Source organism: Pleurodeles waltl, chromosome 6 (assembly GCF_031143425.1).
Source record: "Pleurodeles waltl isolate 20211129_DDA chromosome 6, aPleWal1.hap1.20221129, whole genome shotgun sequence".
NCBI lineage: Eukaryota > Metazoa > Chordata > Amphibia > Caudata > Salamandridae > Pleurodeles > Pleurodeles waltl.
In genome coordinates this window covers 124,293,086-124,307,269 of record NC_090445.1, presented here as the reverse complement: position 1 = coordinate 124,307,269, position 14,184 = coordinate 124,293,086, and positions in this window count along the sequence as shown.

Genomic DNA, 14,184 nt, shown 5'->3' with positions numbered 1-14,184 from the left:
GCAACAGATTTCAATAACGGATGGACGGAGAGAAGATATCCTGTACAGACACTCTGGAAAAAGCTAGAGATGGCTCTGGGGAATGGGCATAATAGACGCCGATCCATCTTTATGTTAGCCTCAGAAGGAGAACCGTACCCAATGCTGACTAGATGGTAGTGACATTTCTCCTGGAATGTAAAAGGACTAAACACACCAGTGAAACACCAAAAAATTTGAAAATACCTAATAGCTCACCACTATGACATAATAGCGCTACAAGAGACACAACCTAAAACGAGAGAGGACCACAGGCTCAAACATAAACTATACCCACAAACCTTCAAATCCTCAGCCTCAACGACACATAACGGAGTAGCACTTCTGTTCCATCAAACTCTACAATTCGGCCCTACAGGCCATCACACAGATAAGGAAGGATGCTATGTCATGGTAAAAGGAGTATTGAGAGGCCGTCCAGTCACTTTCGCATCCATATACACACCCAACACAAATCAAGACCAATTCCTGGGCAGATGCCTAGAGGCACTGGGAACCTTTGCGGAAGGAGATATATTTCTACTGGGAGACTTTAACATTACGTGGCTAGCAGACCAAGATAGTACGCTTCCCCATTGCTCACCAACAGGGAACTTTTAGCACTCATTGAAAAAGGTGATAAGGGAGACTGGCCTCGATTGCACCTGGAGGAAGCTTCACCCCAACGACAGAGACTACACCTTTTTTCCCCACACTCAATGAGCCTACTCAAGAATTGACTATGTATTCACTAGCCAGGGGTTGATTCAGGAACTGCTTAAAGCAACGATACACTCTATCTCGCTTTCAGCCCATGCTCCAATGGAACTAACAATACCTTGGAGGGAGAATAGATCAAAAACCACACAGTGGTATTTCCCACCCTCCCTACTCAGAGATAAACCCTCTAGAGATAACATACGCACCGCCATTAGGGAATACTTCATACTCATCGACTGGAGATACCAATCTAAGCACAACAAGCAGTACTTCGGGGGCAATGTATCTCACTAACAGTGGCTCTAAACAAACAAAAGAGACAAGAGCGACTAGCATTGGAGAAAGAACTATGAGCCACCGAGGAAGCCCACAAAACCCACCCGACTTTATCTCTCCAACGCACAATGACAGCCTTGAGGTGCAAACTGGATGTTGTATATACAAATAGAGCAGAACTCACACTCCTACACCTGCAGAGAACGATGTATGAACAAGGGAATAAGGTGGGTTCACACCTAGCTAGACAATTACGGATGAAAAGGGAAAAAGAACACATAGGAGAGATATGGCACCCCAATAATGGTCTGACTGACTCAGATGCAGAGAAGGCCAATATCTTCAGCAAGTTCTATCGCGAACTATACAAGGCGACGCCCACTTCGGACTCTGCCCAATTGGCCTACTTAGAAAGTATCCACCTGCCCAAAGTCACAACAGCACACAACGAGCAACTGGGAGTTCCCATTGAAGAGACTGAAGTACAAACTGCAATAAACCGCCTTAAACAAAATAGGTCACCGGGGCCAGACGGTCTGACTGCTCAATTCTATAAAGCCTATAGTTCAGAATTGACGCCCTACCTGATCAAACTATTTAACTATATAGGAACATCAGGGCGCACCACACAGACAATGGGTGAAGCTAACATCTTGGTTATTCCCAAACCAGGGAAGGACTCCCAAACTTGTAGCTCATATCGACTCATAGCTCTACTGAACCTAGATGCAAAACTCTACACCAGGCTATTAACCTACCAACTCGAAGAGCTACTTCCTGATCTGATACACCCAGACCAATCAGGGTTTGTAAAGGGTTTCAAAATGTATGATGACATTCGTAGGGTGATACACTTACTAGAAAAAACACATAAGAAAAAGGTCCCAGACATCCTCTTAAGTTTAGATGCCGAAAAAGTATTTGATCAAGTAGATTGGGCCTTCATGACCCAAGCTCTAAGGGCATACGGATTCTGCGAAATATTTATAAAAATGATAAGAGCCAATTATGCAGCCCCCTATTTAATAAATGGCACTAGCTCAGCTCCATTCCCATTGACGAGAGGGACAAGACAGGGATGCCCTCTTTTCCCCTTACTGTGTGCTCTTAGTATAGAGCCCTTAGCTGCTCGCATCCGAGCTTCACCCACCATACATGGGATTACCTTTGGGCTGACAGAACATAAAATTTCGCTATTTGCCGATGATGTTCTCCTGACACATCCAACCGCCTCATCATCTGCTCTACAGGAGGACTGGGTCACTTCGAAGAGGTAGGGGGATTCAAAATAAATCTCTCCAAATCCTATATGATGAACCTGACCATGTCCCCTCTGGAGATGGAACAATTGGCAGCTTCCACACCATACCAATGGGCGAAAAGGGAAATAAGATACCTGGGTATCAAAATCACACCACATATTGCAGGCCTCTACAAGGCCAACTACTCCCCGTTACTGACAAACATAAAGGACACCCTGAAACGTTGGGCACCATCTTATCTCACATGGTTGGGGAGAATCAATGCCATTAAAATGACTTTGTTACCTAAGATACTTTATATATTTCAGAGCATCCCACTGGAGGTGGGCCGTGTTTTTTTTTCAACACTTCTGGTACAATTTATACAGCAGGGAAATATCGCCAGACTATCCTAAGGAGAGGGGTGGCCTGAGTTTGCCAGACTTTCAGTTATAATAGAAGGCTGCCCAACTAGGGGTAGTTACAGAATGGTCCCTTAGAGAATCCGATAAACACTGGCTCCATATAGACCAGGCTGTGGTGGGGAGAGTAATTTGGGATGTGTTGTGGAAACCCAAGACAGACCGCCCACGCAATGCATACCTTAGCACACCAATATAAACTACGCTTAAGATCCGAGATGAGGTAACCAACACAAAAGGCTGGACGACATTCCCCTCCCCACACATGCCACTGCACTTTAACCCATCCTTTCTACCTGCCGTACAGACAGGACCATTTGATAAATGGCTTGAGGGAGGATGTTTGGTATTAGCGGATCTGTTCAACAATACTGACATACTGACATTTGAAAATTGTAAGAGAGAATTCAATCTTCCTCAGACTGAATTTTACCACTACACTCAACTACGCTACTGGGCGTTGAAACCTGAAAATCAACGAGCAGCTACGAGAGAATTCACAACATTTGAACAATTCATTCGCAGAGCAGGCTCCCCGAGAGGGACTATCTCCCATCTTTATGCTCTATTAACAACCACAGGCCAACTGACAAAGCCCCGCCACCACCAAATGGGAGCAGGTGTTGGGGGAAGAAATTCTTGATACACAATGGAATAAATTATATTGAGATATTGGCTCTATGTTCCTAGGAGAAGCTCACTACAAGATTATGTACGGCTGGTATCTTTATCCTACCAAACTGAAGACAAGATTCCCGACCACATCAGATTTATGCTGGAGAGGGTGCGGAACACAAGGTGATTTCAAACATATATGGTGGGACTGCTCCACGATCCGCCCTTTTTGGAACGAAATCCTGGCCCACATCAAGGATATACTGAGATACCCAATATCGCTCACAAACCATTGCATACTCCTAGGATTGAGAGACGACACCCTCCAATATCAGACAGGAGCAGATAGGGCCATAATGTGGCTTTGTCTGGGAGCTGCTAAAATGGCGATAACAGTGGCCTCGAAAAAGAAAGAGGCCCCAGCACTCACCCAATGGCAGGCTCGCCTTTGGAGAGCATTGACTATGGAAAGGATGGCAAACATCTTTGCGGATGAATTTAAAAACTTTTAATATAAATGGGGACCATTGGTGTCCTATCTGTCCAAAGGCCTCCCACTGACGATGTGCCCACCTAGAATCAGATCACTGCACCTATTTCAAACTTAGAATAGAATAATGTCCCTTTCCTTGGGAGATACTCTTTCTCTAGGCTTAAAAAAGAGATGTTGAACTGTTACCCGCTATAACCCACATCCTTTTGAAGAAGACGTAAAAGACTTTTACCTTCGATACAGATATATCATTGTGATATAATGTGGGGCTTTCCCAGCTTCAAGTTATGTTTATATACAGTAATATGATTGATAAGTTTTCTTTCTTTCTGTTTCTTTTCCTTAATTAACAAAACTGGTTGAAATCTTTATTAAGGGGGGGCTGGCGTGGATACTGTCTCGTAATATGATGAGAGTTTCAATAGCATCCATGTTCAGAAGGTTCACACCAGAATTGTCGTCTAATGTAAAGTTTGCACAGAAATTAACCCAATAAAAACAAGTTTGAGAAAGAAAATAACAATAGAAAGATACTTAAAAAAACAATTGCCCTTTGTCCCTCAAGATTTTGATCAGTCAACAGGTAGACTGATGGAGTACAGGGACATCTTAGCAATTTTGGGAGCCCTAGGCCAAAAGTAGTTTTGGGGCCCCTGTTCGGAACAGCTTTGCATTTATGATCCAATTTCAGATCTTTCATTCCCTTTTGGCAGGGTTATTGACAGTGCAGAGGCACACTGATCCAACTTCTAAATGTGTTTAAATCTGTTACTCAAGGATAGAGACATGTGCTCTCAACATTGTAATAAAGCAGCAGATCATTAATATTATTGCAAATAATCCCTAACCCCCTCCCATTTCTCGTGTTTTATGGATGTTGCATGGTGTTGAAAAACATAACCATAACATTTCTCTGCAATAGAGGCCCACAGATCATCCACATCCAAAATAAATTTAAAAAAACAGGGTTTAAAGCAATATATTTAAAAATCCTTCAAGGTCATCAGAGAAGAACTGTCTGCAGAACAGAGCGGCCTCTATCAAGGGCCTTCCTAAAATGGTGGGGCCCTCGGCCAGTCTCTGATGGAGTGCGTTGTTTTATTGTCAGTGTTTGTTCCTTGCCTTTCACATTAATCTCATCCATCTGGTTGGCACATTTGGCTTCGTCTTCTTTAAGGAAATGTAATTGTTCAAGTGTTAGATTGAGAGTGCGAGAGAATAATGCTTGTGAATCTTCTGTATATTTCTGTATTGGAGCTCATTGGCCGCATCCTAGCTTCTGAAGTATGTGCTTACTGTGATTTCTTTTTCTCTGTTACCATCTGATGTTTCAGCAAAGTCTTCCTGACACGAGATGTGTTGTGGGCACCAATCATCTTCCGCCTGCTGTGAATGAAGAGAAGGTCCATGTATGTCACCTATATTTTGAAATGAAAGAGTCACTCGTTTTCTGATGATTGTACGTTGACGGAATTGCTGTTTTGTGAGTTTTCTATAATTGTAGGTACGTTGTATGTATGAAAATGATGTTTGGCTCTGTAATTAATTGATGTGCTCATTTTCAACATTTTTATAGATGCCATTTATTAAAATTTTGGATTACATTTTCTGCTGGACAAGTGGGTACAGGACCACCCTTATTAAAGTACCTAGGGGCCAGATGTAGAAAGATTCCAAATTGCGATTTGCAATTTGCGAGTCCCTGCGACTCGCAAATTGCAAGTCGCAATTTGGAATGCAGAAAGGTGTCTCAGACACCTTCTGCGAGTCGCTATGGGGTCGCAAAGACCCACCTCATAAATATTTATGAGGTGGGTCGCAGTTTGCGACCCCATAGCGAGTCTAGGCACTCACGTGGATGGTGGCCTGCTGGAGACAGCCGACCACCATCTCCGTGACTGCTTTTAAATAAAGCAGTTTTTTTTTCTTCTCTTTGCAGCCCGTTTTCCTTAAAGGAAAACGAGCTGCAAATAGAAAAAAATACCGAAACCTTTTGTTTCGGTTTTTTTCAGAGTAGGCAGTGGTCCATAGGACCACTGCCTGCTCTGAAAAAATAATTTTGTGAGCATTCACAAAGGGGAAGGGGTCCCGTGGGGACCCCTTCCCCTTTGCAAATGAGTTACCATCCACTTCAAGTGGATGGTAACTGCGAGTTGATTTGCGACCGCTTTCGCGGTCACAAATCAACTTAAATCGCGGTGCGAGTCGTAAATAGGAAGGGAACACCCCTTCCTATTTGCGAGTCGGAAACACATTTTGCGAGTCGGTTCCGACTCGCAAAATGTGTTTCTGCATCGCTTGAGGGCTTTTGCACCTCGCAAACAGCGTTTTTCGCCGTTTGCGAGGTGCAAAAGCCTACCTACATCTGGCCCATAAACCTTTGTAGTTGAAAGGTCTATATTATTTTTTCTTGAAGAACCAGCAGTATGTTTGTTTATAGAGCTAACAACCTTGTGTGTAAGGACCTGCGTGTGTTAGATGCTAAGTACCTGAATTTGTTTGACTTGAAGCACCTGAATTTCGTTTTGGAGAAACGTCTTATACACAAAGGGGGTCATTCTGACCCTGGCGGCCACCGACCACGGGAGCACCGCCAACAGGCTGGCGGTGCTCCAACGAGCATTCTGACCGCGGCGGTTCAGCCGCGGTCAGAAGCGGAAAGTCAGCGGTCTCCCGCTGACTTTCCGCTGCTCGTTTGAATCCTCCATGGCTGCGGAGCGCGCTCCGCAGCCATGAGGATTCTGACCCCCCCTACCGCCATCCTGTTCATGGCGGGAAAGCCGCCATGAACAGGATGGCGGTAGGGGGGGTCGCGGGGCCCCTGGGGGCCCCTGCCGTGCCCATGCCAATGGCATGGGCACGGCAGGGGCCCCCGTAAGAGGGCCCCGCAAAGTATTTCAGTGTCTGCCTTGCAGACACTGAAATACGCGACGGGTGCCACTGCACCCGTCGCACCTTCCCACTCCGCCGGCTCGATTACGAGCCGGCATCCTCGTGGGAAGGGAGTTTTTCCCTGGGCTGGCGGGCGGTCTTTTGGAGACCGCCCGCCAGCCCAGGGAAAAACTCATAATACCCTCCGCGGTCTTCTGACCGCGGAGCGGTATAAAGGGGGCGGAATTCTGGCGGGCGGCCTCCGCCGCCCGCCAGAATCAGAATCACCCCCACAGTGTCTTTCCAGCTGAACAGGTTTTTTTCTTCAATAGTAAGAATTTATCCAAATCTCTTCTCGAAATAACCTAACACTCGTAAAAGTATTCACTATGAATGTCTATGTATTGAAAATAGATTCCTGTCTCAAACGTCACTCCAGTCTTTAAGGGTTACATCATCAGTCTTCAAAGATTCATATTCCCCATTTCAGCCTCCGATTTCTCTTCCAGCAGTTCAATTAGACCCAGCCTTTACCAGCGGCAGCTCCTTGGCAATGGCGGAGGAGCCTCGCTCCCCTGGCTAAGCCAGGAGCTGAAAGATAAAACAATATTTGTTTATCGTTTTATCTTTCTGCTGCTGGCTCAGCCAGTAGTGCAGGGAGGGGTGGGGCTGGCCCACGGGAGGTGTGAGGGGGGATGAGGACTTGTGTGCACTAAGTGCGCATGTGTGTTTGGACGGCCTAAAGTATCCATACGTGGCCACCTCCCCTCTTTCCCACCTTGTCTCCTCCCTCCTGTTTCTATTGGTTCCTGCAACCTTAGGCCCTACCCCCTACAAAACCCATGACCCACCCTTTCCCCTCACAATGGAGTTACAGAGTTTCCTGCATTTTCCCTGTGGGAGCTTTGTTATTCTGGCTTCCCGTCAGATTTCTACCTTTCTAGCAGGTGGGAAATAATGCAACTCGCTGACCCTCTTTTTCTCTCCTCTGCAAGCTGTCCTGGGATTGTGCCTCAGGTTCCCTCCTCCTCTTCACTTCGACAAAATACATCTCTCTGACTGGGACTCTATTTCCACCTGTTTGGAGCCATCCGACAAACCAGAGGAGCCTCTGTCTTTTCTCTAACATCAGTTACCACTCACAATTAACTGGGCTTCTTGTAATGAGAGCCAAGGAGCTGTGTGATTGGTTTCTGCAGGTTTGTATTTACCTGGGGAAAATGCCCAGAATTTACCAGAATATGCATACTTACGTGTGATAAAATAGACACTAGCATGGATTGTCCCCTAACATTGAAGTGAATGCCCAATGATGTTTTCGACTTTTAATGGGTATTTTTCTCAGCACATGCATTATAAATGATTTTTGATTTTTAACACATGCAATTTCTTTCACACTCAGTAAATATCAGCCCCAGGAAATTTCCAGTTCCATAGGATTTGGAAAAAATGCAATTGTATGCTTCCAGCTCTTGGAATCAGAAAAGCTTGTGTGCTATTTAATTCACACAAATTGTAATCTGGACTCAGAGTGAAACACACAAATACATTCTTTCTCTTGCTTTTATGGCACTTGGTATACACGCCCTTCATGTATGCCCTAGACACCATGAAGGTAAAGGACTTCAGTTTGAGAGACTGACTAGACCTTATGTGAGAAAACTGGGTTGTTGGTTGACTGGGGTGTGAGCCCTGGTCAAGACAGAGCCACAGTTCCATGCAGGGTGAACCACAAAAGTGACTAAATTAACCTGTTCTTAACCATAGTTAGCTCGACACAAAACGCAGTCAGGCTTAACATAGAGGCAAAGTGTAAAGCACTTATGCAGCACGCAAACAGTAGTAAAGTGAAAACACAACACAAGAAAAATCCTAACCCAATTTTTAAAAATTGAGTAAATTGTAATGAATTATTTGACACCAAAATGACAAACATCCAACCAGTAGAACCGGAGTTATGAAGTTTTAAGTTTAATGTGCAAAATAGCACCTAAAAGAGAAAAGCACCAGCTGCGGACATCTTGTTGCGCTAATCCGGGGCAAAGTCAAAAGTTACGGACAACCGCAATGGAGCAAGGTTCAAATATAAGAAGTCCATTGAGTTCAGTCAGCACTTACCTTCAGACTTAAAACAATTTTGAGGAGAAAATGTCTGAGAAGTTCAGAGGGGCAAGGCTGCAGGAGTGTCCAAGGAGGAAGCGTCGTCATTGGATAGCCAAGGAGCAGACTTTTACCTTTGGACTTAGTCGCCGAAATGGAAGTCAAAACTCTCCAGCGGGACTAAGCAAAAGTCTGTAGCTGAAACAATAGCACAAGGATGGATACCCCTTTGTGAAGGACTGCTGAAACTGATTTGCTGCTGCATAGAAGAACATGGCGGGAGAAACCACAAAGTTCATCCGACTGCCAATGCACCTCAGACGGATAGGCAAGCAGGTTGGTCCCAGTCTCCTCCTGGTTCTCAGAGCACTTTTAAGTCCTCAGTTTTGGAAATGGCCATCTGGGCAGCTTAAGCACCACAACCAAGGGTCCAGGTGAAGATGCGGGACTTAACAGCGGGGCTGGCCTCTGAGGGATCAAGGCAGGCTCCAGGCAGCAAAGCACTCCTTTCAAGCACATCAGCAGTCTGGCAGAGTTCATAATAGATCACAGCAACAGTCAGTCCTCTGAGAGTCCTTCCACAGGTCCAGCAGTGAACTGAAGTGTGGGTCTGACAGTTCTATTTTTCTACTCTGGTACCCTGCGTCTAGATGATGGGAGACGTTTCTGCAAAGCTTCTTTGAAGTTCTATGAGTTTCCTGCCTCCCCTGCTCTGGCTCCAAGTGGGTTGCACTGACAATACAGGATTGTTAGACCTGTTATGATGAGACAGGACACATCTTATTCATATGCAAGTGGGGCTGTGCTCAGCTCCACCCCACCACCCTGCCAGTTGATGGCCATTGAGGCTCAGCTAATCCCACTATTGTGTGACTGTCTGGGAGGAATTCACAGAGTTTACTGTCAGTTACACCTAGTCATCTAACCCAAGACAGGCTGCAGGCACAAAGGACAGAAACATGTGAACTTTCTAAAAGTGGCAGTTTCAAGACTGTAATAATAAATCTGACTTTCCCATTAGAGAGGGTTTATCATTACAATTTCATGGGTACCAAACATGGCATATCTACCTCCTCTCATTTAGGAATTATAGCTTATTAGATGTAATAAGGAATTCACAATGTTATCCTATGGGAAGGGTAAGCCTCACAGTAGTGAAAAACACATTTGGGAGTTTTTCACTACTATGACATGTAAAACATAGAAATACATGCCCTACCTTTCAACTACACGGCACCCTGCTACCTAAGGTGCATATGTAGTAAAACAGGAGTTTAAGGCTTTACAAGGGGATTTAAATGGCAAGTCGACATGGCAGTGTGACACTGCGTTAATTTACAGGCCATGGGTGTATGGTATACCACACTACGAGGAGGGAGCTGGAGAGTGAGGAGGGAGTGAGGGGAGATATAAATGAGGTGGCTTAGATTACAGGGTGGCCTAGACTGCCAATTAGAGGTATCCTTGAGTAGTGGCTGCTTTGCTGTAGAGTGACCCTGGCACTCTCCTACCATACTGGTATTAGGTGTCATGAAAGGAACAAAAAAACAAGTGGGATGGTATGAGCCCCATTTGCTTTCTATTTCTTACCTCCTTTGGCTTCTTCATAGGAACCAGGAGGCTGCTGAGGGAATATTGTGGAATATGAAGTCGATCTTTTGACATTTTCTTAGATAAAAGCGTGTGTGATGTCACTTCTGCTACTTCTAGCATTTTGGTAAATTGAAGTCCATGGGGGTTGTCTGAGACCAACAGATTGTGGGGATGGCCACAACATATTACATGACTGTGGTCCATATGAGATGATATCAGGGATTTCCTACACCGACTTGGTGTACAATGGATACTAGTTCGGCCACCATAACTGGTACCTGCAGCCACTGGAGACTACTGCTTTTTGATGCATTTGTCAGTATGTGCTACTCAGTGCTACTGTGACTAAATATGCCAGCCATCTTGGAACAGCAAAACAATATTATAGCATGCAGAATGCCAAGTGAAAATGACCAAGATGTTTATAATCAGCTGGCGAGCATTCGAGCAACACTCAGGTGTGAGCTTTGACAAAAAAATGAAAGAAGCTGACCCAATGCCCTATAATGTAAATATAAAACACACTATTTTAGCCATGAATGGAGCAAGCACCATACAAGTCAAATGTGGAAACGACTTGACAGCATGTTATCAAAGTTGTGGCCTTCAGTAAAAATGTAGATAAATACAGGAGCGTAATTTGGAAGTGTTGTGTCCACAAAGTGTTGTCACTTGAATTAATGTGTGCTGTACATGGCATGTCCTTAGTGAGAGTGGCATACAGCAAAGGCTCAAACATGGAAGGCACTTCTGTGGCAAGACGTGGCCAAAAAAAGTGGAAGAGGATGGTTAGCATGGTTGTGGCCTTCAGTAAAAATGTAGATAAATACAGGAGCGTGATTTGGAAGTGTTGTGTCCACAAAGTGTTGTCACTTGAATTAATGTGTGCTGTACATGCCATGTCCTTAGTGAGAGTGGCATACAGCAAAGGCTCATACATGGAAGGCACATCTGTGGCAAGACGTGGCCAAGAAAAGTGGAAAAGGATGGTTAGCATGGTTGTTTTTTAAGAGGGCTGGAGTTTGCTGAGCTCATGTGCATTTAAAAGTGTGTAATTGAAAAGTTAATCATTCAAAGTGTGTCAGAAGTAGCAGTGGTTTAAGGGTGCGGCTTTGCAATATAGGTCGACAATAAAGCAGATCAAACTAAGGTAAAGGGCATCCCTAAAAAAGAAGGTGTAACTTAGTCAAGGTATCCCAGGAAGTTCGAAAAGCAAGTGACAGCCTTAGGGATCCCCAAAGTGAGCTAGGCGTAGGGAGGTATTGTAGGGTAGTAAATTGTAACACACAACATTTAAACACCTGTAGATGAACAATACCAATATTTCAAAATATAGCAGCGGTTAGGAAAGCACAAATAACGCACATTATTTTTGTACTTCTGAAGTGCAATGGAAACAAAACTTTTGATAGGATCCCAAAAAATGAAGAAACTTTAATTGGTGATGCACAAATGATAAATATTTCCTGAAACCTGATTCCACAAGCATGAGCACTGTGTAGTTGTATCCATAAATCTGCATGTTTATGTAAATAAAGTATCCTTGTTGATGGAAATGTGCTGTCTGTAAAGGACCGTGCACTCCACGCTTTAGTAATACTTGTGATGCTATGTACCACACCCTTACCACCCTCCTGATCAATGTGTGTTGCTCATGTCCTATGTTTATTCTTTGTGTGACGCTTGGATTTTCACAATCCCTGTGAGTTCAGTGGTGCACTCTGAGAAGTGCTCCAGTCCCACTGAACTTGTGCTAACAGTTGTGCTTCGACCGAACACTGCAGCTGTGTGCTTCGGGTGCCACAGCCACTGCTTAATTTGTGCTTGTTGTTTCCGGTGCTGAGCACCGGCACTTATTTTTGAGGGCCGGGGTTTATTCTTCTGCCTCAAGCATTTGCTGCGAGCAAAAGACACAAATGGGAAAGACGAATGAAGGGAAAAACGAAAAAGCGTCACAAAGGGAGACAGTAGAAAGCTGTAAGAGTGAGCTGAAGGGGCAGGGAGTGGCTTTATATGGATTGAAGAAGCCCGAGATGGCTTCAGGATTACGCTGCCTCAGTATTCCGTGTTCACACATTCAATTGCAGCAGCCGCGTGTTTAAGAGGAGGGCTTTGGGCACCGGCACCATTTTATTTACAAATTAAGCACTGTGCCACACTCATCTTTTGTCACGTTGGTCTCTGGCGTTCAACTGTGGTTTGGAAGTTTGGCTTTCCTCGAGTTGTCTTTATTGCCTCCTAGTCAGAAGGCAACGAAGAACTCTGTAATTAACATCATATGTGTGCGTCAGCAAAGAGCAATTTGTCTGTGTACTTCGGATGGTAAAGTGATAAAAGTCTTGAGATGGCACTTACTGTTCATGCTGTTTGACCTGGTGAAAGTGTGTAAGGGATCACCGTGGAAGCGCGGGTGTCTTGACTGGAGAGGCAGATGCGTTCACTGTAGAGCGCCTATTGCCCACTGATGGGGAGTTTCAGGCGCTAAGGCACCTTCGACTATTCCTTGTTTTAGATTAACCAGCATTGGTGCAATCAGGGTGCATGTTACATGCATGATGCACTACTGAGAGCGCGCGGCTCTCACGTGCACAGTCGCCTAACACTGAGCTCCTCCTTCGCTTACACTTTCAGGATATCGGGTCCCTTGACTGCTCCAGCCACAATCGTTTAGCATGTAGATACACAAGCACGCGGTTGGCATGTCTTGTTTTTACACCAATATGACGCCCTCGAACCTAGCAGCTTTGGCACATTTTATGAGCAGCACGGCATCGGAATGAGTATCTTCTTATGCTCTGGCCTAGGCTCCTTTTCAAAACCCGTCAAACCGCAGAGACCGGGGCCTTCAGGTTGTAGCCTGGCCAGTGTGTCAAGGGCCCTAGTGCGAGGCAGAAAATGAGCCGCCTGGCTGGTGCCTAGATTAATACAACAATAATCAAGATTCAGTGGACACCTTGCGCTTCTGGTGCCACTGCACCTGCTGCACCAATGCGAGCTATGCTGCTGCCCTCAGGTCTAAATCCAGCTGGCAGGAGGCCTGGCAACTAAGTCCTCTGCTAAGCTCATTTCATCCCATCTAGGCCTCCCACCTGCCCTGGTACCCACAGCATCAGGCTAAACTGCACCAGTCACTGACACCCAGGTTCCTCTCACTATTCACTGGCCCTACAGACTGGACGCAGAAGCATAGGGCTCGTCCCACTGGCTGTCGAACCCACAAGAGGCCAGGAATAAAAATCATTCACCTTGAGTCACCATTGGAAACTGGACCAAAGAAGCAGCCATGCAAAGTCTCAAAGGATCTCCATCTGTACCAGAGATAACAGAGAGGCCGCTCAATTCCTCCTGTGTCCACCCTCAGTGGAACCTTTGGCTGTGACCGGGGTGAAAGGGGGAAGTAAATATAAGCTTTTAATGTGTGGATGGCTACTGGACCTAGTCGGTTGGCTAGCCTTGTATACCAGTAGACACTGAAATCTTAGATTGACCACAATTCGGAGACTTCAAAATATTGTAGTCAGGAGGCGCCCTAGAAATTCAACAGAAAAGTCACGAAATCAAGCTACCTGGACTTGTATTCGCTTTGTAACAGGTAAAGGCTTGTAATTGGACTGGGTCCTTTTTGTAAAAACTATCCCACAAATGAGTCAAAACTCTGAGTGGAGGATAGGTCATAAGTCACTCTCCCTCCCCTACATCCCACTCCCATCCCGAGGCACTACCAAGGAACATCTCCTGTACCCCAGCCGAGGGGCTATCCAGGGTGGGTCCTGAATCTCCATGTACTCACCCCGAACCACTGCTTTCTAAGAGAAGTGTTCCGCGGAAGCGAAAC